General features: G+C 38.9%; 1 protein-coding gene across 19 annotated transcripts in view; it reads left to right on the top strand.

Annotated features, from left to right (window-relative positions):
• ptprdb (protein tyrosine phosphatase receptor type Db) overlaps positions 1-26,533 on the top strand; it is a 281,632-nt gene that overhangs the window by 51,843 nt on the left and 203,256 nt on the right. For all 19 annotated transcript variants that reach the window (XM_029259211.1, XM_018737900.2, XM_029259225.1 and 16 more), the window contains one exon: positions 10,928-10,951. The gene's annotated coding sequence lies outside the window, so the exon portion shown is untranslated. The remainder of the gene's footprint in view (positions 1-10,927; positions 10,952-26,533) is intronic.

Genomic DNA, 26,533 nt, shown 5'->3' with positions numbered 1-26,533 from the left:
TACCTTGAGAAGGTAGAGAGAGAGCCTAGACAGCACGTCTAATGAGCGTCCGCTCGGAAAATGTTATATTTTCCATTAAGAAAGCAGTAATTATCCTGGATGGTAAATACCTCGGTCTGCCTCAGTGGTTAAGAATGAATGCCAATTTGCACCAAATGGCAGACCTGTGATGTGATGCATTTCCTGAAGGAGAAGTGCGGAGTTATATTATTTACATCACTGCTGAGACAGTGTCAAATCCCTTCATGCCTTATTTGTTTCATGTTACAATATAAAATATTGGAAAAAAGCCTATTGTTGAGCAAAACAAGCTTTTCGATATGACCTGAATAAGTAAATTATAAATGTATTCCAGTGCTCACATAGGAGACACTTCCATCAGATTGTCATTTATACCACTGGATATTCTTGTAGAGCAATTAAGGTTATGTTTCTGCTCAAGGGTACAACAGCAGGAGCTCCACTGAGACCCGAACCAATGAGCTCTTGGTAACAAGGTCACATCCCCACTTCTCTAGTCATTGCTGCATTACGTTTGTGGACCTTCTACCACTTACATCTGGGTCAAGTGCTTATTCTATTGTACTTCTTGTTGGGACAAAGGACGAAAAAATTAAATGCTTTTGAACAGTGGTCAGGTGTACAGAAGGTAGCCTATGAAACGTACATTTAAGATTTTCTATAAGGTGTTTGAACTGCAAATCCACACAAAATATGGGATATCATTTAACGCTTAAGATGGGCAGTTAGGAGAACAGACCCAGGTTCAAATTCCTGCTTTTGCTGTAAGTAGTTAGAGAAGTTATCCAACAAGATAGCTGAATTACCAAGCTACATAAATGGTAAAAAAAAAAAAAAAAAACTCTAAGTTGCTTTGGAGAAAAGTGCCAGCTGGCTGAATAACTAACAATAATCCACACAAATGGAACCGTGTAAATGTGACAGCACATTCAGTTTGCAAGTTTTATTCTCATATGTGTCATTATGTCTTATTCTTATATATGAAGATCCCTAATGGAAAAATGTTTTCTGTTATACTGTGTTTGGGTAATTTTGTTGCCCTGGACCTAGGTGCTTCTGTGTGTGTGTGTGTGTGTGTGTGTGTGTGTGTGTGTGTGTGTGTGTGTGTGTGTGCGCGCGCGCGCGTGCTGATTTTGGCTTAATGAGGATGTTAGTGCTTGGATATATGTGTGGAATATTATTCCCTTCTTTGCATATGTAATGCATAGCTGGGAAACTCCATTGTCACCTTTCATAATCAGTCCAGGCTGACATTATCCCAGGGATATACTAGTCCCCTGTAAACCTCATCATTTTAAACTTAAATGGATGCAGTGTAGCAGCGAAACAAATCAAGGAAAAAATTGTTGTCTTGGCTGAAGGATGCTGCTTCTTGAATTTTATAGTTCTTGTGCCCTATTCCTAGCAGTGGTAGTGATGGACGGCAGAGATACTGCTTATCCTAGCTCTTTATTGTCACACAGTGCAGGATGAAGTCTGCCATTCTGCAGTGATCATTTCTGTCATGAGCTCCTGTACTGGGGTTGAACTTGGGGATATTTCATCTTCAGATTTCAAAGTTGAACTTTTGAATGTATAGGGTTTTGTACAACAAATCTATTGCTCAGATAGCACAGCTTTCAATCATGTACCATCACAATACACGTAACATAAGGGTTTAAAATTGTTTACATCACAGAAATTATCATAGTAAATAAATCTTTGTTTAGACCTCAGAACAGTACAGTAAAATGTGCCTTTTAAATGACAGTACCCCATGTTTTGTGTCATTTACTCTTATTTACTACAGAACTGGTAGTGTTGTGGTTAATACTGCTGACTTTGAACCAAAAGCTGCAGGTTTGAATCCCATCTGTGGCTGAAGTACCCTTTACAGCTGTATAAACGGGTAAATAACTGTACTTAGATTAACATATGAAGTTGCTTTGGAGAAAAGCGACATCTAAATAGAGTGGTTTCAGTCAGTGTGTGTGTTTAAATGTACCATAAATTACATCTTTTACATTTGCAAAATGTTTTTTTTTTTTTTTTTCTTTTTACTTAGCTTTGTCCAGATTAAAGACAGAGTATTTTTCATGCAAAGAATAAGGAAGATGCACAGAGCTATAAAAAAAGTGACATAACATCAGGCAATTAGAAACATATGGTGATACAGACATTTAAGAAGTGAGCAAGCAATTGGAACTGCGCTGTCAGAATTGTCAACAGCAACAGAACACCATGCGTTGACCTACAGAGGGGAAAAAAACAGTCTGTATTTGTCATCATTGTACCAGCTGTGCATGCTTTGCAGAGTGTTAAATATACGAAGTCTGACTGGTACTTCAACCCCGTGTATCTGCCTTTTTTCCCCAGGACTGTGGGCCTAATCTAATTTATTGACGACCTGGAGACAGCCTGATTTAGTCAATTCATATTGCGAACTTCAGAGGGGGCCGAAGCTTAAGCGCTGAGAATATGAAGCATGATATTTGTGTTCCCTTCCGGCAGTCGGAGAAGTATCTCCCTACCTCTAGCAGGAATATAATTTGAAATATATTATTTAACTGTGTACCACAGAGTGACAGTCTCCTTCAGCTTTAGTTCTTTTTTTGGTGGCTACACTTCTACAGTATAAATGTAATGTCCGGAGACTATTATTTATGGTCCAGAAAGTGGGTGTTCTCTTGGAGAACATGTATTCATTTCTTTACAGTAGTACATGAAACGAAAATGTTAAATCACGATTATGTTTCATGCTCCCTTTAAACTTTCTAGAAGGGTGCCAAAACACATCTCTTTCAGACTCATTTCTCTCCAGATTTTGTTTGCTCCATAAATTTGCATTACATTATCTGTCACAATTACGTTTGTGTTTCATATGAGCTGTATATGATTCTACTCATCTAATGTTACAGTTAATGTCATCTATTTGGAGAGAAAAAAACTCCTATACTAATTCTATGTGCAGCACCTTCATCTTATACTGTACATGTTGGGTTAAACGGTGACAACAAACAAGGTGTACTTTGACAAACTGTACACCTATTTATGTGTGTGTGTGTGTCACTGTTGTTGAAATGCACTTGTTTCCTCTCAGTTACCCATTGCTTTGGAAAAAAACTGTCTCCATAATGAATAATTGCAAATGTTTATCATGCTTTGTATCACATCATCAGCCTTAACCACTCACAACCATTGATTAAGATCAATCTAAATCACAGCTGAAAGAGTAAATTCAATGCTACATTACCTGTATTCAACATACACATAACATAAATGCTATTATTTATTCATATTACTGAATCTTTACTCTAAAGTGACTTACACTGTTTTTACAGTAAACTACCTAAGATTATTTGTCCATTCATACTGCAGAGCAACTTGCACTGGAGCAATTCAAGGTAAATACTTTGCTTAGGATAACTGCAGCAGAAGTTGGGACTGGAACCCAGGAACATGCTAACTGCTGACCCAGATATGATTGCATGTACTGTGTTGTATGTATTTCTTTAAGTAATCTACATCTGTATGCAGTCAGCAAGCTAACTATGCGAAATGTGTTGTTAGGTGATGTGTAATTGTTTGGTAGTGTGGACTTTCTCTTGAATTATTACCTTGACAGCCAGGGCCATGCTGAAATATTGGCAGAGCAGGAATCCCAGCACTGAGTTTTATAAAGTACAGTCACTGATTTCCAAGGACTGTGACTTTATTTGAAACAAAAAAAGAAAGAGGAAAAAAGAACTTGTGTTAAGCCAATATGATTAGTCCCTGCACACACACTGTTGCTTGGCACAAATTACTTCATTAGCTGCGTTTAAACAGCAAGCGTCCGGCTATTCTGCTCCTCCTGACTGCATTACTCTTGTAGTGTATTCTTCAGCCCTTGGCAAAGTTCCTGCACACCACACAGCTGTGTGACTGGCCCAACTTCGCAACCCTGTATCAGTGCCAGGGCTTGCCAACCACATTGCTGCCCCCTGGCACTGCCCTCTGTAGTAAACACTTTGTTGTGCTCGACTAAGACGAACCTGTTTACAGTCTGCTGTAGTTTCTTGACATAAAGTGAAGCATGAGTGAGTTCTTTGCAGTAAAGCTATGCGGTGCAGATGGATCTGTCCAGGGTGATGGAATCATGTTAGTACAAGTGATTTCCAATATAAAATTGTGTTTACCTATTTACCTGCTAATTTTCCTGCTTAAATGTTATTTTATTGCATCCACTGCATATTTCATATAAAATAAATCAATAAATGTATATTTAATGACCAAGGGTGACAGGGCGGTCCAGCAGGTAGTAAAGCTGTTTCACAGTGTCATCACTGCACAACTGAGTGTAAGTTCAGACCTTTGCAGTGTGTAGGGAGTTTGCAGGTTCTACCCTCGTTTCCGTTGGTTTCCTCCTATTGCTCTGATTTCCTCCCACAGTCCAAAGGCATGTTTTAGGGCTTGGCTGGGTCCTGCTCCCTGGTGGGTCTAGGGTTTGAGTCCTGCTTGGGGTGCCTTGTGATGGACCGGTGTGTCCCCTCCTCCTCCGGCCTTGCACCCTGTGTTGCCAGGTTAGGCTCCGGCTCACCGCAACCCCACTTGGGACAAGCAGTTTTAGCCAGCGTGTGTGATCGACTCCAGGCAATCACAGTCCTGGACTGGAAAATATATATGTATAGTATATATTATTTAAATGCAAATTTGCTTATTTTTAAACTTTGGCATATTTATACAAAATCAGACACACAAGAATTTAATTTTTGAGGACTGGCAAGTGACTGAGTGACTGTAACTCAAAGTAATAGATATTACTAGATCAATAACAAAGCACAATGCGTGAATAGCAGATTCTAAGTGACGGCGTTGAAAAGTATTTATAGTCAAAGGAACAGGCATGGTGTCTGGAATGTAAATCAGGGTCGTCATGTGCGATTGTAACCGGTCAGGTGTGTGAAGCAGAGAACGTTAGACCTTTTTCCCACAGTGCCGATTCCAGGAATGCTTCCAATACCGCCTATTTTGTGAATGTGTAAAGTAACATTTACTTCAGGGTTTTCTCCAAAGCAAGTTACAATGTTAAGTTACCTACGGTTATTTACATAGCTGGGTAATTCTACCAGAGCAAGTACATTGCTGAAGGATACTACAGCTGGAGGTGAGAGTCATACCTGTGATCTTTGGGACCAAACGCAGTAGTCCGAACCATTATACTAGCAGCTGCCCTTAAGGCAATCTTAAGTCAATCAATGTTTAACAATTGGCATAGCAGAAGAGAGGCAGAGTAGCCCTCAAACTGGAGACCTGCTCTCTAATGCATTACTGTTGAGGTTACCATATGATTCATGTCTGGCAACATGAATAAATTTATATTCTGCAGCTGAAGTTCCAGCGTTATGTCTCAGTTGTTCCTCGACCACCTCCGCTGTGGCATTCCTAGCCATGGACTCCAACAAAAGCATGGTAGAGCTTATTGAAATATACTGTTTTGTTAACTACTTCATGTTGATCAGAATAGCAACTCAGCTGAAAGTACACTAACGGTGGGACATTCTAACAGTACTAAGAGCAAAATTCCAACTGGCAGGATAAAAGTGCAAGGAGTGTAGATGAGAGCAACCATCCACCGGTAAGTTGAGATGGGGACACACACTGACTCTTTACCCAGAACATACTTAAGAACTGGAATTTTGCCACCTTTATCTTGCTGCAAGTACGATACTGTATTTTTACAGTCTGCCGTACATCTTTGTTGTCCTTGCATACAGAAGCAGTGGTGTGGTAATTGTGCCCCTGTGGAGTGAGGGGAAACACGACAGGCGCATCAGCATCACTTAATTACAACATGAAAACAGAACACAAAGGAGATCCTGAGAATGTGAAGGATTTAATTTTTTTGGCAGATGTTAGCAATTGAAAAATCTGTCTGGAAAAGAAGGTCCTGCTATCATGCATTAATTCCTTAGAACTGAACGTTTAACTGAACACTTCCATGAATATTTATATGAACACCTATGTGTACAAATTATTTTTTAGAAATGTTTTATATATATATATATATATATGTATATTTTATATATTATATGTGTATGTATACATTTTATACCAGCCAAAATACCACATACACTGAGTTAAGCTGACATAATAATTCCAAAGTGCATTAGATATAGTTTTCATAACACAGTTAGAGAGTATAATGTAGAATATGATGTAATAATGTGCTGCTGATATACTAGGTAATTCTCTGTATTAGACAGGCATAAAGCTTCATGCACTATTAAGCTGAACAATATCACAATATCATGAGCTTAATACTCAGAAGGCCGGCAGCGATGATGGAGTTTACACTGGGGGGAGGGGTAGCTCAAAGCAGACTGCCGCTGCCTCACCTGCAGTTATGTATCATGGTAAAATCACCTGCTGTCATGAAGTAGAACAGAGAAGAACAGATGGTCCTGCTTTGACTTAACAGCCTGTGAACATTTTGAATCTTTTGACGCGTTTTTCTTCCTCTCGCACATCGTCCATTCAGAATGCGCCGATCAAGAAGCGTCCAGCAGTGAGCACTTCACATTGCCTCTCACGTCGCTTTTCGTCCTTCGCTCCCGTTCATGCATCATGTTGTTCTTTAGGAGCTGTCCGCACAACGATAAGAGTTCTGTGTCTTAGCCTTATCGCTACAGCAAAGGCTGCGGAGCGCACTACATCAACCCTTAGAGGAGAATTTATGCCGCCTTTGCTTTCAGACTGCTCCAATGCCATTAACACGTTCAAATGAGAATTGTGTCGGGGAGAATGATGTAAATTAGATTGTCCCACATGTAAAATCTACAGCTACTGAGAGGTCTTTTAATTGTGCTTAGGTGTTGATTAGTGTGACTGATAGCACAGCTGGCCCCAGTTTATACTGATGGGAATAAAGGCAGTGAAAAAAGATTCCTTTTTAGAGAAAGTCCCTCTGGGGAGATTATTGCTAAGTGAATGATAAAGATGATGAAGATGAACTAAACTGAGGAGCCCTGTATGCACTAGACAGTGCGATGGACAAACAAATGGAGTCTGTGTTCATGCTATCAACAGCCATTAATGAACATTAAAGACATGGAACCTTGTTCTGTTGTACCCACTCTTGTCGGCATAATGAAATAATTTTCAAATTACCTTACACTGAAATTTTGTATTTTTATGTAATGGAAAAATATACTTGTACACCTGTGTATAAAATAAAATTTGACTAATACTGTTAATTTAGTAGCAAACTGAGTGAACAGTGTCACGAGAAACATGTTTTTTTTTGCAGCAGCAGCAGCAGCAGCAGCATTAGTTACGTACAGCATATTGAACATTGCAATGGGATTATTATTGTTTCTTCAAAGCTAAAGCATTGATCGTAACACTGATAACTATATATACAGAAAAGTATCACTATATATACTTTTAGTCAGTTTATAGACACTATTCTCCAGAGTAACATAAAAGCCAGAGTAAACAAAATGCATTTCACAAACAGATGGCGAGATATGGATGCAGACACATGATTCTCCAAGCAAATTTACTTAGTTCAATGCCACAGTTTAACCAGCATACATTGTGAGTAGTGGCATATAGAATTGGTAGACTTTGTTTACAATAACACTGCAGAGCAGCATATAGATTTTTTCTATCTATCTATCTATCTATCTATCTATCGATTGTAAAATTTACGGAGTTTTTCTCCAAGTTCATGGAGAAGATAGGATATCAGGAGATAAATGGGTTGAACTATCGGAAGAGGGATTCAGCAGTCCTGAGGGACAGAGGGTGATACTGTCGATGAATAAATGCTGCAAAAAGAGAGTGCTGGTGAATTCTATAAAGTAGAATTATTCCTTTGTTTTAACAAGTGTCTTTATTCAAAGAGGCAGTTAACTTTATGTATACCTGTACATGCATCTTACTCAGGGGTACAATATCTGGGATCTTCCTGTATGTTACAAGTGACCCAAGAGCTTAAAAGTGAGTGCTGTATCCACTGTGTAACCTGCTGCCCCGACACTACTCCCAGTGCCCGGTATTTGGGAGCTGCACTAATGCTGGAGCGAGTTAGCGCTGTGGTGCAGTTTGTTGAATGAGTGTGATATTTCATGCAGTGCAATGTGGAACTGGCTCAGCAAATCAAATCAGTGGGGTATACTGTGCAGCGTGCAGCAAAGCTAAGTGGATTAGGCCACTCAGGCTGTGGGGAGATGCTCAGAAGGCCTGTCGATTCTGCTGAGAGTCTTGTGCATGCAGAGGATAAGAAGACCAGGTGTACTTTTTCTTGTAGAATTTCGAAATATGTCCGGTTTGATAGAAACGGCTATAGTGCAAGATCAACGTAAGGCAAGAACATGGGCAGGTGGGCAGATTCATATTTATGTGGCTCTTAAGATTGATGTTGATCCTTGACTTACACCGAAAGGCATTTGCATTTATTCATGGACTAGCAGAAAAAAAATACCTGAGGGTGTATAATTTCCAAGCAAATATTTAAAATTTACTTCTCCACTGTTGCTTGGTGTTTTGTTTAATCTCAGGCATGCAGTAGCAAAACAGATTCATATCCAGTATATGTTTAGGAAGCAGACTGATTCATGAAAGAATACACACTATTATGCAATTCCCCTCCTGGATTAATAATACAGTTTTCATTCATTCATTCATTCATTCATTCATTCCATAATCCTTGTCACGGTAGATCCAGTCAAATGTGACAAAGCAAAGGTTCTGCCTGTGTGTGTACAGCCGCCAAACTCTAAGAAAAAGCTATTCACTAGATGGCAGAAAGAAACAAAATTAAGGAGACTGAACCTATTTCTCAAGCAGACTTTTCATTTTAGAGATAACTTTTGTACTTGTTAAACTGTGAAGCGTATTTCGTAACTCACATGCCGCAAAACCCTGATAATGCTGGCAACTGCATTCCTTCAATCGCACAGCTGGTGTCCTGAAAGTTTTATAAAAATGTATTAATTAAATGTTTGAAATTGTTTCCCAGTCTATTCCACTGAGAAACAAAGGCAGTCTTTAAAAATCTATGAAAAACCGCTATATATTATTTATTTTTAACCAAACATCTGATGATTCAAGCTGCCAATTGCTTTATTGTTAGAGGAAATGCCTTTTGATACCTCCCTGTACAAAGGTAATTTTAAGAAATGTAATAGAATACTGCTGACTGCTACACTTTTGCTCCCCCTGACCCCCCCAGTTTATTTATTTATTGTTTGTGGCTAAATCATCTCTGCGCTGCGTTTCACTCTGATGATTGTAATCGCATTTTCGCTGTGCCACTCTTTGAACATAAAGGCCCGGGAAAATACTATGTTCTTTCGCCAGAAAATCTCACATAAAACAGCCTCCCGACTCCAGCCTTCCAGGACACCAGGTGTTTAAGATCAGTCCTTCCTCCCCTGAGTTCAATTCCAGCTCGGCACTGAGACCTGCGCCCTGGCCAGCTTCAGGGAATCAATTCAATAAAGCAAAATTGCATATTGCTGGTCCGACGGGCTTTTTTGTTTTTGCTGTACTTAGCAGTGGACAGTTGGCATGGTTATAGCTGCAACACGTACAGGGATGTTTGCTCTAATTAGCTGTCAGCCGTCTTCCTTATTCCATGCAGTTTATAAATAGCACCGCACTGGTGAGCATATTCTTTCTGCACACAAGGTGCACAGTGGCGCACGAGGAAATGCGGATGGGTGCAGAAAAGAAGACAACATCCCTAATAAATCATATGACTTCATCGTTGTTGCTGTGTACTTGCTTAGTAATGTGTCTTCGTGAATGACGGCACCCTCCTGCCCACCGCTGTATAACATTTACATTTCTTTAGTGGGGCGGCTGCTAATGCGGTGGTTTGAACTGCTGCTGTAGAACGCAAAGATCGCAAGTTTGAATCCCACCTCTAAATGTAGTATCCTTAAACAAGGTACTTGCCCAGTAAAAATTCGCCAGCAGTTAAAAAAAAAAAAGGTAAATAATACTTGTAGGTCGCTTAACGGTGTAAGATACTTTCGAGAGGTTGCTAAATTAATAAATGTAAATTTGTTCAGCTGACAGTTTTCCCCAAGCAATATACAATGATTAGTAAACAGTATTTAGCTGAACTCTTTACCCGAGGTGACTCACAGTGCTGGATAGACTACACTAAACTACCGACAATAATTCATACATTTATTCATCAGTGTAGCATAACACACACTGCAGGAGTCACCGATCTCCTTGAAACACATCCATCTTAACTGTGGAGGGAAACCCTTGTGAACACGAGAAGAACATGCAAACTCCACACAGTGCGGAATAGACATGAACCCAAGTCTAAATGCACAGCGTAGATGTTATGTGACACCAGCACTAGCAGCTGAGCCACCCTGCCACCGTACACCAAAGCTGCGTCTGGTTCACTTATTTTACCCGTTAAAATGGATCGCTGCTTCCTCTGGTGGTTAGCACCGTGGAATCTAGATACTGAGAGTAAATAAATAAATAATGCAATAGACGTACAGTAACTGTGTTTGAGAACACACCAAAGGCACAGATTATGAGGATGGGGAAAGTTATTGAAACCTAAATTTTGTTGGGTCTCCACTGCTCGTTGTAGATATACACACTAATGTCCGAGAAGGATGTTTTGGCCTGCGCAATATCTCTCTTCATATTTCCCAGCTGAGATTAATGTCGAAATATTTCAATAAACCTAATAAACTGGAAATAGCTAACTTTTAACCGAGTTGCTGGCTGTCCGAATAGAGCAATATCTCTCATGTCAATACTGATGCATATTGCTGTGTTACATAAGAAAGATGTATTCAAAAAATATATTGCGTATGTACTTTTTATATGTACTTTTTATATGTACTTCTTTCTGACATTGTATTTTAAGTGTATATGCTAACATATTTTTCTTCTTTCCTTTTAGCTGATGTGATCCAACATATGAAAGGTAAGGAGCTGACATTTTACACTTTTTTAACAGTTACATTTGAGAAACACCAGTTTGTGTATGCTTTAAAATGTAATGAATTCTGCGTGGAAAAGCATAGAAAAGAGAGTGGCAGTGCTGCTATTTGATCAGGTTGGGTAGCAGCGCTTTGCAAGTCTCCTTTAGTATTCCCATATGTGAAAGTCAAACACACAGTTATCTATTTCAGGCAACATTTTTGTACTCGGTGCTTTAACTCAGAATTTCATGTAAATGAGCGGCAAATGGCCTAGATTGTTCAAAGTATCATCGGTGGTGCTGATGTCTGTCTCTGCATTGTGAATGTGATGGCTTGGTGCCTCTGTGAAAAACAACTGGCTTCAGTGGGTGGTAAGACTACACATTTAATCTTTCAAACTTCCTCATCTTGTTTATTTATAGTAAATAAAATATAACTTAAACTAGGCTGTCGACAGCCTTGGTCATGTCATGCCCATTGGCGGAGGAAGAAAAATATATCTGGGATGTAACATTTCATGTCTTTAAAGTTGATATTTGAGAGTCTATACTAGTGCATTTAATACAAATCTATTGCTGTATTTTAGCCTCCTATGCTCTGAATTTGGAAAGTATTCTGTAAATCTCTGACAAATATCATTTGGAATCCACAGCCCCGTAAAAAAGAAAGGGTGACCACAGCATATTCCTTTGTATTGTTCAACAATGAAATATTACTATACTCAAGGACCTTTACCATCAGGAACTTTTCAAGCAGTTTGCCAGCAAGGATACTGAGAGCTCCAATGTATGGGGGAAAACTGTAATTAGCCGCTTGTAGGAAAAAAGAAAAAAAAAAAAAAAAATCCTGGATCGCGGGGAATAATAAGGTCCCGGGGGAAACAGGCAGATGGACATTTACTGAGCCTTGCTCAAAAGTAGAAGCTGTCAGCCTACTTGCCAGAGTAAATCTGCAAAATGTGCTTGAGTCCAGGAAGACAAAATATCGAAATGTGCTTACGTGTTGCTCTCGCTATGCCTTTGCCCTTGTTCAAGGTTCATATCAAATATTTGAGAGCATTTCTTTCCAAAGTCTGTTGTGGACTATAAACAGATGCAAAATTTTGGTAGATAGTAACTACAAATGAGCACTGCGGAGGGATGTCTGGATGAGGGAATCTGCTTAATTCACTTTGGTTACACTTCAGGGAGAATTTCCAGTGTACTCACATCAGTGATGCTCAATAAAAAATAAAGGAGAATAAGTCTTTCACCAATTAGTTCATGGCTGTCTAAGAGGCAGAGTGAAGAGCAGTGGCATGGTCCTGCTGCCATGGTAACACCCAGCAACCCCCCCACATCAGCTGATTCAGATCTTCAGCAATTAATGAATTTAATCAATAAAAATGAGAAAATAAAAATGTGCCATTTCTTCACATTGAAGACATTTGTGTCCTTTAAGGTTCTTTGGCATGGATCTGTGTGGACAAGTAGGTGCAGCCCTAGTGGTGGTCTGTTATGCGCTGGGATTTGGGTCACAGGTGATGAGAAGAGCTGATGTTTTGCTTGTAGCTCTGTGTTGTGGATTGTACTTCTATGACTCTTTTTGAAGAGCACTTGTTAATGTTCTGAAAGCAGCATTTCCATGACTAGGTAACAACATACAGCATCATTGCAGACAGTTGTCTCCCATCCTCCAGTGTTAAGACACAGAAATGGCAACATAACCTTGAAGATATTATTATTATTATTATTATTATTATTATTATTATTATTATTATTATTATTATTGGGATCTGACAGATTTCTTTTCAAAAGATATTTTGTCTCTGTTTTTTGTTCTTGACAATTTTGTCAAATGTAAGAGATTAAATTAATCAATAAATCAATTATTCATTATTAATAACCATAATACCTTTATTTATGGAATCTTGCAATGTTAGATAAACAAATTTATAATTATTCAGCTGTTTATTAAGCAGCTTATTCTCACTGGAGTCATTCAGGGTAAGAACCCCGGTCTTGGTCACGCATGCTTCAACTGGGCCAGAACTTTGTTTTCTGCTATTATGGCTCATGTACTGAATGCGCTATAATAATAATAATAATAATAATAATAATAATAATAATAATAATAATAATAATAATGCCAGCGTCATCATCATCATCATCATCACCGTCATCATGAGGGTCAGAAAGGCCATTTATTTAGCTGCAGAAGTGAAGAGTTTTTTTTATCTCTTGTTCTGGTCTGGCTACAGATGTTAAACCTATATTTTTACCACCCCTCTCACTGACTCATTACTTGGCCACTGGAGTCATAGTCCTTTGAGTTTTTGCAGTCTCCAAGTCTTTTGTCATGTTCCTTTAAAAGGCCTGACAAGCATAACTGCAGCAGTCAGTTTTCAGAAGTGTTATGATACCCAGTCATTGAATGGAGATATTAAGGGTTTGTCATTGTCACTTGCCGCCTTATATATCTCACAAAAAAGAAAAACATTATCTCTGTGCTAGTGTACATGGGGTGTGTGATTACTGATTACTGTAGAATAGAAAATGCAAGAAAAATGCTTTGGTATATGGTGAAAATTCTTTGAACTGACACTGTGTCATCAGCAGTTTTCTTTGAATTGTACATTTCCATCTTTATTGTTTTATTTACACACATTATGACAGGGAATATGGTGGTACTTGCAGAGCGTTACGTATTGGCATACATGGCATACCATTGATAGTTTGGCAAAAAAAGAGACTTATGTTATGGAAAGTGAAATGTGTGCTGCTCTGATGATATCTCTCGAGAGCCTTTAGCACTGAATAATTGTCCTAAAATATTTCCGGAAAAAATCTGTAATTTTTTTACAACACTAGAAATCTAATTTTTTGTGGATAGCAAATGATAACTATTAAGCACTCAAATTTTAGTGGTAATCCTTTGTTTTTGTACTCTTATGTCTGCTAACAGTTTGAAGAGGGGATTGTTATTGTCGGGAGAATTTTTCTACTGCGGTGTAACATGGCATTGTAGCTAGAGCCTCAGTGGCCTGTGGAGTTGCTATAGCGGCCTTCCATACCCTCAGAGCACAGAACGCCCTACATGCATCACTCGCATGCCTGAAGTGGCCGATTACCCGCACTTAAAAGTGTGTATCAGTTCCACAAGCGATGTGACCCACATTAAGGAGTTAATGATTATCACAGGGGAAGACGATAAGCTGGACGGCCTGACCATGTCTTGCTTTCGTTGCCACTGGCTCCTGGGCCAGCCAAGGGAATTGGTGCCACATTAGTAACTGGCTCATGCTGACTAATTGATGGCTTCCAGTTTCACCTAGGGGTGACGGCAGATGCTCACAGAAAAATGTGGACAGATTTCCAGTTGTCGTGATCTGAAGCATGAGACTGTATTGATGTGTATGACCAAAGAATTAAGACAATCAGTTCGAATAGTTTTTGTTTTTTTTTTTCCTTTTTTTTTTGGTTGTTTGTCTTCAAAAAATTTTCCTCTCAACCACTGATACTTTACAAGATATACAGTCATGCTAAAACAATGCAGAGCATGTCCTCAATGTGGGGAACCAGTCTTGGCACAACATAGTCGCTGTAATTCCTGTTAATGAAGAATTATTTTCTTTTTCCAGCATCCTCAGTGTTGTTGCCATTAATTTACAAACGCTATGTTTACACAACATATTTTAATAGTAATATCCTTGACTTTAGTTGCATTCACACATTTTATAAATCAATGTAAAATTTTAAAATAAGCTGCTATCAGGTTCTCCTGTGCAACTGATCCACAGAAAAAGCACTTTCCCCTCAAGATATGTAAATAAACATTTTAATCAATACGGATAAGCATTTAGCAGCTTTATGTAATTATTGTCTTGTGAGCAACTACCATTTTTCAGGAATTCTTGTAAAAAGCACCCTTGAAACTTAATATAGATTTTAAGGAATGTCTTTTATGCCACTTTATTCTCTGTGCAACAAAAAAAAAAAAAAGAAAAAAGGCAATGCTGTGAAAAAGCAAATCATATACTAAAACTCTCCCAACAAACACCAAAATAGAACAGGCAAACACAGTAATTGGGTCCACAGTGGCTTCCTACATTTAAGTGGTCTGTGAGCTAAGCACGTCGATAGCAGTGCAGTTCAGGGGATTCAAGATATTTCAGTCCCACGTTGCCTATTAGAATCCTGGGCATCTTAAAATTTCTCTGAGATCCCGGTGTGACCAGCTGTAAATGTGCAATGTCTTTGCACACCATTTATAGAAAGACCATCCATGAGTGCACCTTTGAGTCATCAAAGCCCATTCAGCTTCCCAGGTCTGAAGATCATCGAACTAGAGAAGATTTTAAGATGCTCGTTGCATCTGCTTCTTACCTTCAAACAATGAAGATGAGTAGAAAACTAAAAAAAAATCTTCAATAGTTATACTCATGATACAAGAATGATACAAGAAATATTGAAAACATAAGTTGAATAAAATAATCTCTGTACTTAGTAGAAAGTGGTTCTGTTCAGCTTTTGGCAAGAAGTCATATTGTGGATTTAAGAAAAGAGAGAGTATTTTATGGAATCCTGACTATGCCAGATTTTTTCCAACAAAACTTGCACAAAAATTCTAGCTATGATGTGCCTTTGTTTTCTACTCATTAATTATCCATGTTATTAATTAGTAGTGACTGTATCATCATTGCATAGTATTTTACAGAAGATCGTATTCTTTTTTAGCCCTTGGGAAGGATACTCCTTTTGTGGTACATTATTTGGATATGATCTGATATTTTACATTGGAAAATTTGAAAATGTATTTATTTTTTCAGAGGCATAACCGCTGGAGGAAAAGTATCACATTTTATTGAACAAAACAGCAGTCAACACAACTGAAACAACACTGGGCTGTGGAAAAAAAGGCGCAGGCAGACAGCCAGGTCTGGTAGTGTTGTATCATGTCGGTCTTTATGGACATCAGTTCCATTGCTCCCTTTGGAAAGAAAGGCAAAAGTATGGTCATAGTCTAATTGTAATGACAGGCTGGTTCCAGACTCTCAGGAAGGCCTCCTAGTCCAGTTCCCATTGTGCCATGTCCACTTCTGAACAATAAACCAGCAGTAGAGTGTTGTCCCCCTCAGCCTTTACATCTGGGACGCCATCTTTCCACCCTTTAAATCTGGGACATCATCTCTCTACTCTTTACATTTGGGACATAATTTCTCGACTGCTTACTCGTGGATCATTGTCTCTCTACATTGGAGATGTGGTATAAGCTATTCCCCAGCCTTTACATCTGTTTTTCAGGCAACCATGTATGTATTTCCTTGAATTTATTCCAGTAAAACACAGCTAACTTGCTAATCAGGTACCCTTGGGGAGATGGACTCGTGAACCTGAACCTTCCACCCTGCAGGATACTTCTGTAAGGTGATGTGGAGGGTCAGCCCCACTGGTAGCCCCTCAGGAAAAAAAAAAAAAAAAAAAGAAAAAAATCTGCAAAGGAAGCTACAGTAGCAAGATGACTGAACCCAGAACATACCTGCTGTCTTTGATAGAGACCTCTCCCAGTACAGGAAGTTATCAGAGGATGTTTCACACCACATAGAATGAAAAGCAACACAGTGACCTTTCAGTTAATTTCCATGTATTCATATAGCTGACACATCTCTCCAAAGCCACTTAAAGTGCTATGTTCTTCACAATTATTTAGCCATTTATACAGTTATTAACGGGAACAAATTAATGGTATTGGAGTAGGATGTGGTGTTGAAACCTACAACCTCTGAGTCCAAAAACAGCAGCACTAACCACTACACGGCCAGTTGTACCTGGTTCCCCAGCTGATATGGTATTGGTTAAAGTTTGCTCTCATTCTGAAAGTACTGTACATCACAATATAATGAGAACAATGCAAGGTAAAGGAAATTGAGTGCAATATGTGGAACAATATGTCAGGTGTAATTGGGTAAAGCCAACATACATGACATTCCACAACAATGGAGAATTTCCAGCCAACGGCTCCCAGCTCCATCATCCCCAAGATGCTCTTCAGAAGATACAGTGGGTATTGCTTGTGGTTCAGCCAGAGCAGGAGGTCACATTGTGTTAATTTGCTGTGCCTGTGGGGGGATTTGTTTGAGGTGAGGTGCTGAAACCTGATCACAAGATGGTTAAGGTTTGCATGCAGTTTTTTTGCTGTTTTGCAAATAAAAAGGTTCACCACCAATTAACTGCAAGGACCTCCCCAATCTGAGAACATAATTTATATACAATGCAAAGATACCCAAACACAGTCTTACACATGAAAGCTGCAAAGTAAGAAAAAACATAGATAAAAGATCCCAACTTCTTTTCACGTAAGAATTTTATATTTTAAGAATATTACAAAAGAGTGTGCAGGCGCATAAATAAACATCCACTGCCAGAGTATATATGTAGGTCTCATTTGTTATGCCTCCTAATTTGTTGTTGTTATAAATCAATAAACGCAGAGTTTATTAATTGTAGACTATTTGATTTTAAATCCATAGCCTTGTTTTTGAAAATGGAACAAATATCAAGAAATCCCATATTTATTTATTTATTTTTATTTTTATAGAGCGCTCTTCTCACACAGTGACACAGAGCGCTTTAACACAGGCATAAAGCAAGAAAAATACAAACAAAGAAGACAATCAACTAATGGCTACCATAATGAAGAACTTATTATAGAGCTATTAGTATACCTACTGGCCACCGGGGAAAGGAACACAAACTCCCAACTGAAGGTTGAGGGCGAAAAAAAAACTCTGGGGGTCCACGGGCCAGTGGTTGCCCACCCCTCCTGGGCATTCTAGAAAGTAACATTTTGTAAGCCAGTGTGTAACAAGTAATAATAATCCTCGCTCGAGGAGGACAAAGAATGCAAACACAATCGCATGAACAGCGAGACTGAAAAGTGCTAAAACACAACTGAGAGCATGGGTACATTGTTCCCACAATGCAATGTGTCTCACAGTCTCTCTCACGCAGCCACTTTGCAGTTTTCAAATTCAATCTCAGCTTATCATGCCAGACCAAATGTCTGGGTTGGGACTAGGTGCGGCAGACCGGATACATGAAAATTCAGACCATTTCATGATCAGTGGTATTAATAATACGGACCAGAAATGTGAAAAAGCAGATATCAGGAGACTCAAGTTAAATGTGTGTGTGTGTGTGTGTGTGTGTGTGTGTGTGTGTGTGTGTGTGTGTACAGGTGCCCAGCCATGATTTTCATTTAAGTTCAAACACAGGTGCAATAAAGCCAACAGATCTCTTGAATGCAGACTTCAGAGTCATCACAAACAGACACTAAAACTTCATTTTCCGAGTGCTGCTCATCATTCAGCAGAGGCTCACGTACCAAATTGGGCTCTCCACTGCAGCGGCTTCGCAGCGGTAATCCATCACAGCATTATTCTTAGTGGACTGCAGAGTAAGTCATACTTTTTCTGCTGTCACCAGCAGTTAGCTGCAACTGCCTTTCGGGAGGTAATTGGGAACTGTGTGTTCAGGTGACTGCACCGCCGGATCAGGTGCGGTGGGGTCCTGTGCGATTTCAGCGGTAGATTAGGGAGATGTATTCTCACCACAGCCCAACCCCTTGCTGCTCATCACGAGAGTCATTCACACTCTGTGAGGACACATCGCTCCTTTTCAACAAATATATCATGTATATGTATCAACACACCTACCCAAAGTTTCTCACCAAAAATGTAAAGGCACACAGCCAACTGTATGGGAATGTTCAGCTTTGTACGGCCTGTATTTAACACATCTGTTTAATGATGCTCTTACAAAGGTTTCATTTTTTTGATACTTTAATGAATCTTTAAAATCTGGACGATTATGAGATTTTCACTTATTTCTATTCCAGTCTAATAGGTTGATTTAGTGTTGACTTCAGTACCATATTTCATTTAAGGTTGTTACCACATGATTGCTACCCTCTGCTAATGTATTGTAACAGCACTGACATTATAAATCCCTCTGGTCAAAGTTAAATAAGGGACATTAATAACCACACCGATTTTAAAGTGCAGCAATAAAACAAGAATGATGCGTGAACAGGGTCTTTTGTGGGCTGGTATAATTTAATATCTGTTATTCCTTCAGACAGTCAGATTTCAGAAACAATAAAGCTCATCACTGAGTGGCATTTTAAATCAGCTTCGGACACTTTCTGCGTGTTCCTGCAAGCAACACCAGGTATAAAATTAGAGCACGGCTGCATGTGTTCCATTGGCTGCGCCAAATGTGACGAGCGCTAATTTGCAGCCTCTCAATCTGTGACTTCGGCGGTCTCGTTCCGTCTTCGCACGTCGTTCTTCCCTGCTGCTCTGGCACCGAAAGCCAGGGAGGGAACTGTTCAAATGAGTCCTCCAAGGCATTTACTCACGCTCTCGTTGCAGAGCAAATATAATGCGCACGGCCTTTACTCGTGCCGTACCTGGCAACCTAAATAAGTAATTCAGGTGAAACAAATTTTAAAGGTTCCATTTACAAACAGAGCACAAAGATGCGAACTGGTTAAGGCCTTGCTCTTGCATCATTAAATTAGTCCAGTCAAAACCCGGAGGGCACCTCTTGTACCCTGAAGTAAGCAACCTATCCTTATTAGCTTCAATAAAATATCAAGGTGTAAAAAAACCATATATTACATATTTGTACTGAAAAATTAGCTAAACATACTAATAATACATCTGACATGTCTTTTAGATATCATATTCATCCATATTTTCATATTGTTATCAAAAAACCTCATCTAATCTTGTCTGTATTGCCCTCTGAAGGAAATGACATTGCAAGACTGTTTTACTCTGGCGATTCTTTTAGTCCAGTTCTGTACAACGGAAATATACATTGGGAATATCTAGTAAAAATTGCAAATTTAAAAGAAAAAAGTAGGGCCACAGGACTGCAATTACAGGACGGACTGGAACGGGAGATCCTGCCGAAACCTGAGGGAGCGTTTTAATGAAATTTAAAATTACTGTTAATTGATTTATCAGAGCTTCTTGCTGTTCAATGGTTTTTTCCCTCACGGTGAGGTGGAAGCAGGAAAAGATATGCAGTAGTAAACGACCATGTTATTCTGTTCTCCTCTGGTATTTACCATCACTTCACTTCTACACCAAAGCCATTACTGAAATGCTATTTTGTCATCTGTATTTGGGAACCGAATGTTTTTTGGCACTGGTGCTTGCAGACAAATGTGACCACGTCTGGTCTACAGAAATATGTTCAAGTTGCCACTCTCATGTTGTGAGGATGCAATTATCGTTGCTTTCTTTCTCTTCATTGCTCTTGCGGTCTCGAATCTTCCTGTTTACATTGTTGTGATCAATTGCTCAAATCGTTTCCATGTAAATATGTTGATGGATTGTAGCCACCCAGTGATTACTGCTGTGAACTACCCCGTTGCAGGATCTCACTGTGAGCACTTCAGGTCTTGTTTGCGCAATGCATAAAACAAAGACCACCCTTCATTTCAAGGCATTAGCAATACTGTACCTGATTTATTTCTTAGTGCTGGATTGGGTTAGCAGACTCTATGCGTCAGTTCTGATTTATCTTACGTTATTCTGCTTGAGTCATTTTTGTAGTTTTGGTTTGGTGTTTTGCTCAGGGGGTACAGCACCAAGGCTCACCTTGGCCTTTGAACCAGCAACCTTAACAACTATGTTACTTGCTGTCCTGAAAGACAGAGCAAAATTTAAAAAATGGCAAGGTGTTAGGGGCTATACAACTAGTCAGTAGTTTACTACTTGTAAGGCACCAGGTCTGTAACCGGGAAGTTGTATTGATGCCTGGGACACAATTGTGCACTTTATTTGATAACCAGGTGTTTAAATAGGTCATATTTTATAAATATTAATATGCTACATTAGCTCGTTTGAATAAAATTCTCTTTTTCATAGCTCACTCACTACTGATAACCGTTTGTCTAAGTCCAGTCACAGTCATCCAGATCCTATTCCAGAAGCATAGGGCTCTACTTAAGCAAGGTACACACCAGACAGAACGTGGGTCCATTGCAGCTACATAAGACCATATTGTATGCACCAGTGTAATAAGTTAGGGTTAGGGGTAAGGTTAACCCAAGTACAAAAATAATAATTAGGAAAATAGAAAAATATTAAATATAACTTTCTCCATCCTATTCATGCAGGAGCTTTCTGTAAGAGTTATTCATCAAGGACTGGCAATATATTATCTATTTATTTATTACTTTTTCCCTATTTTATTTCTTTTTCTCTGCTGCATATTCAATTATGACAGTTATATCTCTGGAATGGTTATATGCATCATTTGGCACAAACTGCTCGCTTGTCATTGTGTTACATTTCATTTTCAAATGACGTATATCTAGTTATGCTAACAAGACTGAACATCCGTTTTCAATATGGTTCACTGAATACCTACAGGAAATGATTTTAAAACTTTTTTTGATTTTAACAATTAACATCTGTTTTACCATTGTAATGAAAATGCTATTAGAGGGCTAGGTGCCCAGGAAATGTGGCTTGAGGTACTTTTGTGATTTAGCGAAAACAAAAATCCATATTAACCTGAAGTACAGCATGAGGCTCCACTGGGAGATGAGCTGCACCTACAGTGGTAAATATATAGAAATCCAGATGTGACTTGAGAAGGTGCTACTTTACAAAGCAGTCCAGCTTGTCCTCAGTCAGTCACCCTTTACTTTTAAATCTATCTGTAACTATAAACATTAATAGTTCACAAATCAGTCCATGTGAAGCTATTTGCAACAGTAGTGTTGAATGAATAGAATAATATTATGCATATTTCTCCAACTGAAGCTATGGACAACACCGTTGTGCAGTGACTTTAGACAGCGATACTCCACAAATTAGTGCTGTGGCCACAGACAGTGATATGGGAAAATATATATAGATATAAATATTTCTATAGATGGGGGTGCGGTGGTGCAGTGGCGCAGTGGGTTTGACCGGGTCCTGCTCTCCAGTGGGTCTGGGGTTTGAGTCCCACTTGGGGTGACTTGCGATGGACTGGCATCCTGTCCTGGGTGTGTCCCCTCCGGCCTTACGCCCTGAGTTGCCGGGTTAGGCTCCGGTTCCCCGTGACCCTGTATGGGACAAGCGGTTTGGAAAGTGTGTGTGTATTTCTGTAGATTATTTAACATAGAATATTTCTATAGAGTTTCTGTGGTTTCTGTTTAATAATTGCCTAATCCACATCCTAAACAAACACCATGGCCTATCTTAAAGGTATGAGAATTAAAATAAATATATAAATAAGGAAAATCACTGTGGAAATGAAGCAATAAATACATACATTAATATACTGTATATATCTATGTATGCATTTATTGTATATATACATATATATAATTCTGCAAGGCAGTGCCGGTGGGTTGTTGAATTTGGAATTTGCTCAAAGGAAATTATGTATTTTTAACATAACAGCGATATTGCAATACCTCATGTGGCTATTGCTTTATAATCTGAGTTCAAGTGGAGTGTAAGCATTGTAGTAAGAAGTACCTGGAAGTCTTTTCAAAGACCAATTTTAACCTCCCTCCCACTACTCATTTGGTTTGTGTGGACTGATCAGCACTCAAATTACAGGTTCATGATCTGGCTATTGGGATGCTAATAACATCAAATTTCCCTTCTGAGGCCAAGTTGACTGCAAGGTGGCATGGAATTGTAGCACCATCATTTCAACTTTCCTCCTTGTTACACACACGGCTGCAAGCATTTTATTGATCAGAGTCCATCGCCCAGCTCCTGGAGGGCGGGAGACGGTCACTGTGTTTTTCACACCATCTGATGTGATTACACTCAGAGCATTTTTTCGGTGTCTCGACTCCCACCCTCTGTGCACTTTAGTTATTTATTTACAATACATTTGAAAGAATATCAGGTACTCTCATGTACATCTGTACAATTGTGGGATGACAAAGTTAAAATTGAACTGTGAACACTGAAGTTAGACAAAGAAAGGACTTGTAAACGGTATAATGTGTTGTGAAGGGTGGCTGTTAAAACAATGTACAGTTGAAGAGCGTGGATGATTTGTCACGCTGGCCATCGGCATCCTGCCAAGCAGTCCGCCTTTTCACGTCACATTTCTGGAAATGTGCTTCAGAAATTAATTTGCAATGTTACAGTATTGTCACATTGATCTTGCTTTGAAACAATGCGTAACATTAACATGTGATTTATTTCATCAGAATGTGCCTCGAGAAGCATTTTGTTTTCCAGGAAAATGACAGAAGCCAATTCTGTCCTAATTTTCGAGTTTCAGTTTACTTTGCACGACGATAAAGGCCCCGTGACTGCTTGGATTTTCACATTTTTTTATTTTGATTTTTCAGACTTGGTCTAATAATTGAAATGGTCTGAGCTTCAAGGACCTCTTACATCAAGGTTGTTTCGCATGGCATCTTCAACACAAAAACTTGAAGTCATCATTTATCTGGGTTTTCTATGTGATTGTATTTGGTCCAAGATGAAATACATTACTGCCTGCTCTGTTGGACGGTGATGGACCCAGGCTTTTGTGCAAAGCAGAATTGCTTGTCCATTGTGCATTCTCTTATTTGGAGGGGATTTCATCTGTTTTTTTTTTTTTTTTCTTTTTTCAAGGATATTTAATAGATTCTTTTTCGGGTTATAATAGCCAGATGCTTTGTAGAGTTTTCTTTTTTGCTAATCTAAGGCTGTGTGCTTAAAATAAAAGCACATTAACAAAATATTTCACAGCATGCCATGTTACACACATTGAAATATAATTTTAGATCCTTAACGGAAAATGAAAAAAAAATACACAAAATAAGGATTTTCTTCACTTGAATAAACACTTGAATTACAAAAAAAAAAAAACAAGCTAAACCTGAGGACCAACTCCACTAGTCCATTAGAGGGATGTACTGAAGAAACCAAGAGGAGGAGCAGAGGCTCACCACCTGCCCCCTCTCCCCCACCTCTGGACAGTCACTGTTTAGCATTGGCACCTAGAGTACCACCTCTTGTCTAGAGCTAGTGCACCAGCACGCACACAGTGTGCCTATATAATTGCTCGGGTTTGAGTACGGCGCAGAGTGAAGTGACTGGAGCAGACACCAAGACTGTCCCAGAGCCATTACATTATACCTCCTGCCTTATCTGAAGTGACACTGGGAATCTTTTGGCCAGGCTTTGCCCAAGGCATTGCCTGGATTACCTCTGGATGGTCTAACTGTTAAATAATGTCCTTAAGAAATGTTCAGAATCATTCACATTCTTAAAGTTGAAGAACTGCATATATTTTGACACGTGCAGCAAAAATAAGATGCCTTTCCAGGTCAACCAATAACATGTATGAATGCAATGATCTGAGTATATATGTATTTTGTGTGTGTGTGTGTGTGTGTGTGTGTGCGCGCGTGCGCGCACATGCTACATATGTATATATATATTTGTATATTTGCATATATGCACATCTTTACCATCATCAAGAAACATGGCCCTTAAGTCAAGTTCAAATTAAGTGTCAAATAGCTGCCTACGAAGTAGTGGTTAAATTTTTTTCTGTATTTAATTACAGTGCAATTATCAGTGGACTGAAATGTTACCAGGTTTTAATTTAACTCCAAGTTAATTAGTTTTCTGCTGTACCCAGTCTAACCCCATCAAGTCCTGTTAAACCTGTTCAGATTATTCTAACACAATTACTCTGTATAGTTCAATATTATGCATGCATGGTATAATGCATGTAGAATTTCTGTGTGTGTGGGCGTATGTGTGTGCGTGTGTGTGTGTGTGCATGTATATGTGCATTTCAAGGTTGCAAACTAAATTCCTACAGACTGGCTTATTTTTTCATATTTCATGTTGCATAAGCATTGCCTGTTAAGCACTTTTAGATATGTCCCTATAATACTTGTGTACATGAAATATGTAGTTGTTTGATTTCCCGAAAAGCAGTGTAAAAGCCATTACATAAAGTAGGTAAATTATCACGAAAACACATTGCATTGTACAATATACAATTTCATATAAACATATGTATTATATTTAATTACATCTGTATATTTTTACGTTTTACTGTTTGACTGACATCTCTTCAGTAAGTATGTCCATATGTGTATGTTGTGTAATAGAAAATTGAAAAGGCATTTATTGTATTCATTCTATCAGAAATGCTTAATACCCTTGGAATACACTGGCTTTAAGTAATGCTTAACTTAATGCTTTTTTTATTAGTGAGGTGAAACCCCTGTGTATCTAAAAATTTGGAGACAAGAAGTATGAAAGTTTTACTCATCAGTAAAAGGTAATACAATTTCCACAGCATTTTCACATTTCAGAATGACGTCTAAGTGAGCTTTGCTTTCCAGTTTTATGTATTGGTGCATTAACAAACTAAAGAATGAATAATTTTTTACATTTTTACACCTGGTGGCGCAGCGAGTTTAGCCAGGGCCTGCTCTCCGGTGGGTCTGGGGTTCGAGTTCTGCTTGGGCTACCTTGCAGCGGACTGGCGTCCTGTGCTGGGTGTGTCTCCTCCCCCATCAGCCTTGTATCCTGTGTTGCCGGGTTAGTCTCTGGCTTGCTGCGACCCAGCTTGGGACTAGCGGTTCAAACAATGTGCGTGTGTCTGTGTGTGTGAGATGTTTGAGATAAGCACTTTAGTTAGGATCTCAAAGTGTGAGGAACCCATGTGGTGAAACATGGTGCATGGACACTGACTAATAGGGAAGACAAGCACGATAAAGAAGCTTCCTTCTTGGACCTTGTGGACAGGGCCATCTTTGAATCCTTTAGGACCATCTAAGGAGCTGTTGATGGTCTTGACCATAACACAGCGCTATAGACTCCCTGCCCTTTGAATCTGAGTGCTCTTTCACCTAGCCCTGGAACATGTATATATACAGCCTGGGGGATATCTGTAGTTTTCAAAGGTCACTTAACTTTGATTTTTCATTTTTTTAAATAATAACTACTCTTGTAACAGGGCAGCCATAACCTCTCTGACTCTAAAGTACACAAAGAGAGCTTCCCTGTGTTTTTTTTTTTTCTTTTTTTTTCTATAGTTTATTTAGGGTCATGTCACCTCTTTAGGGTATTTGTGCTAAAATGGAAAGTTCAAAGAAGAATTCCTTGCAACAGTCAGCATTTCAAAACAGTAGCATAAAGGAATTGGGTAAATGAAAATTCATTCATTCATTCATTCATTCATCAAAATATTTTTATCTTTCTTCCAAATCACAGATATCATATAAAAAGACATCCCCCATAAAAAAGGCTTAAATGAATAATTAAAGTATTTGAAAGAAAAGTTTATCATTTACAGTAATTCCTAAAGGACAGGAATCCTTATTTAATTAGCTCTCCTTCTGCTTCCGTGGAGAGATAACCTAATTGTTCCCAAACACACAAAACTATTAACAGCTTACATTTCTGTAATGATGAAATCCCAATAACTATTTAGCACACTTTAACCTCCGAAAAACTTTAAATAACAAAGACATCAAGATATATTGTTCTGAAGGGAATCTTGCCGTTAACCTGCAATAATCCAGTGTTGAAGTACAACTGTGGGGAAAAAAAAGTT

This window comes from Scleropages formosus, chromosome 16 (genome assembly GCF_900964775.1).
Source record: "Scleropages formosus chromosome 16, fSclFor1.1, whole genome shotgun sequence".
Taxonomy (NCBI): domain Eukaryota; kingdom Metazoa; phylum Chordata; class Actinopteri; order Osteoglossiformes; family Osteoglossidae; genus Scleropages; species Scleropages formosus.
The sequence above is the reverse complement of the archived record's forward strand: the minus strand, read 5'-3'. Positions and strand labels throughout refer to the sequence as shown.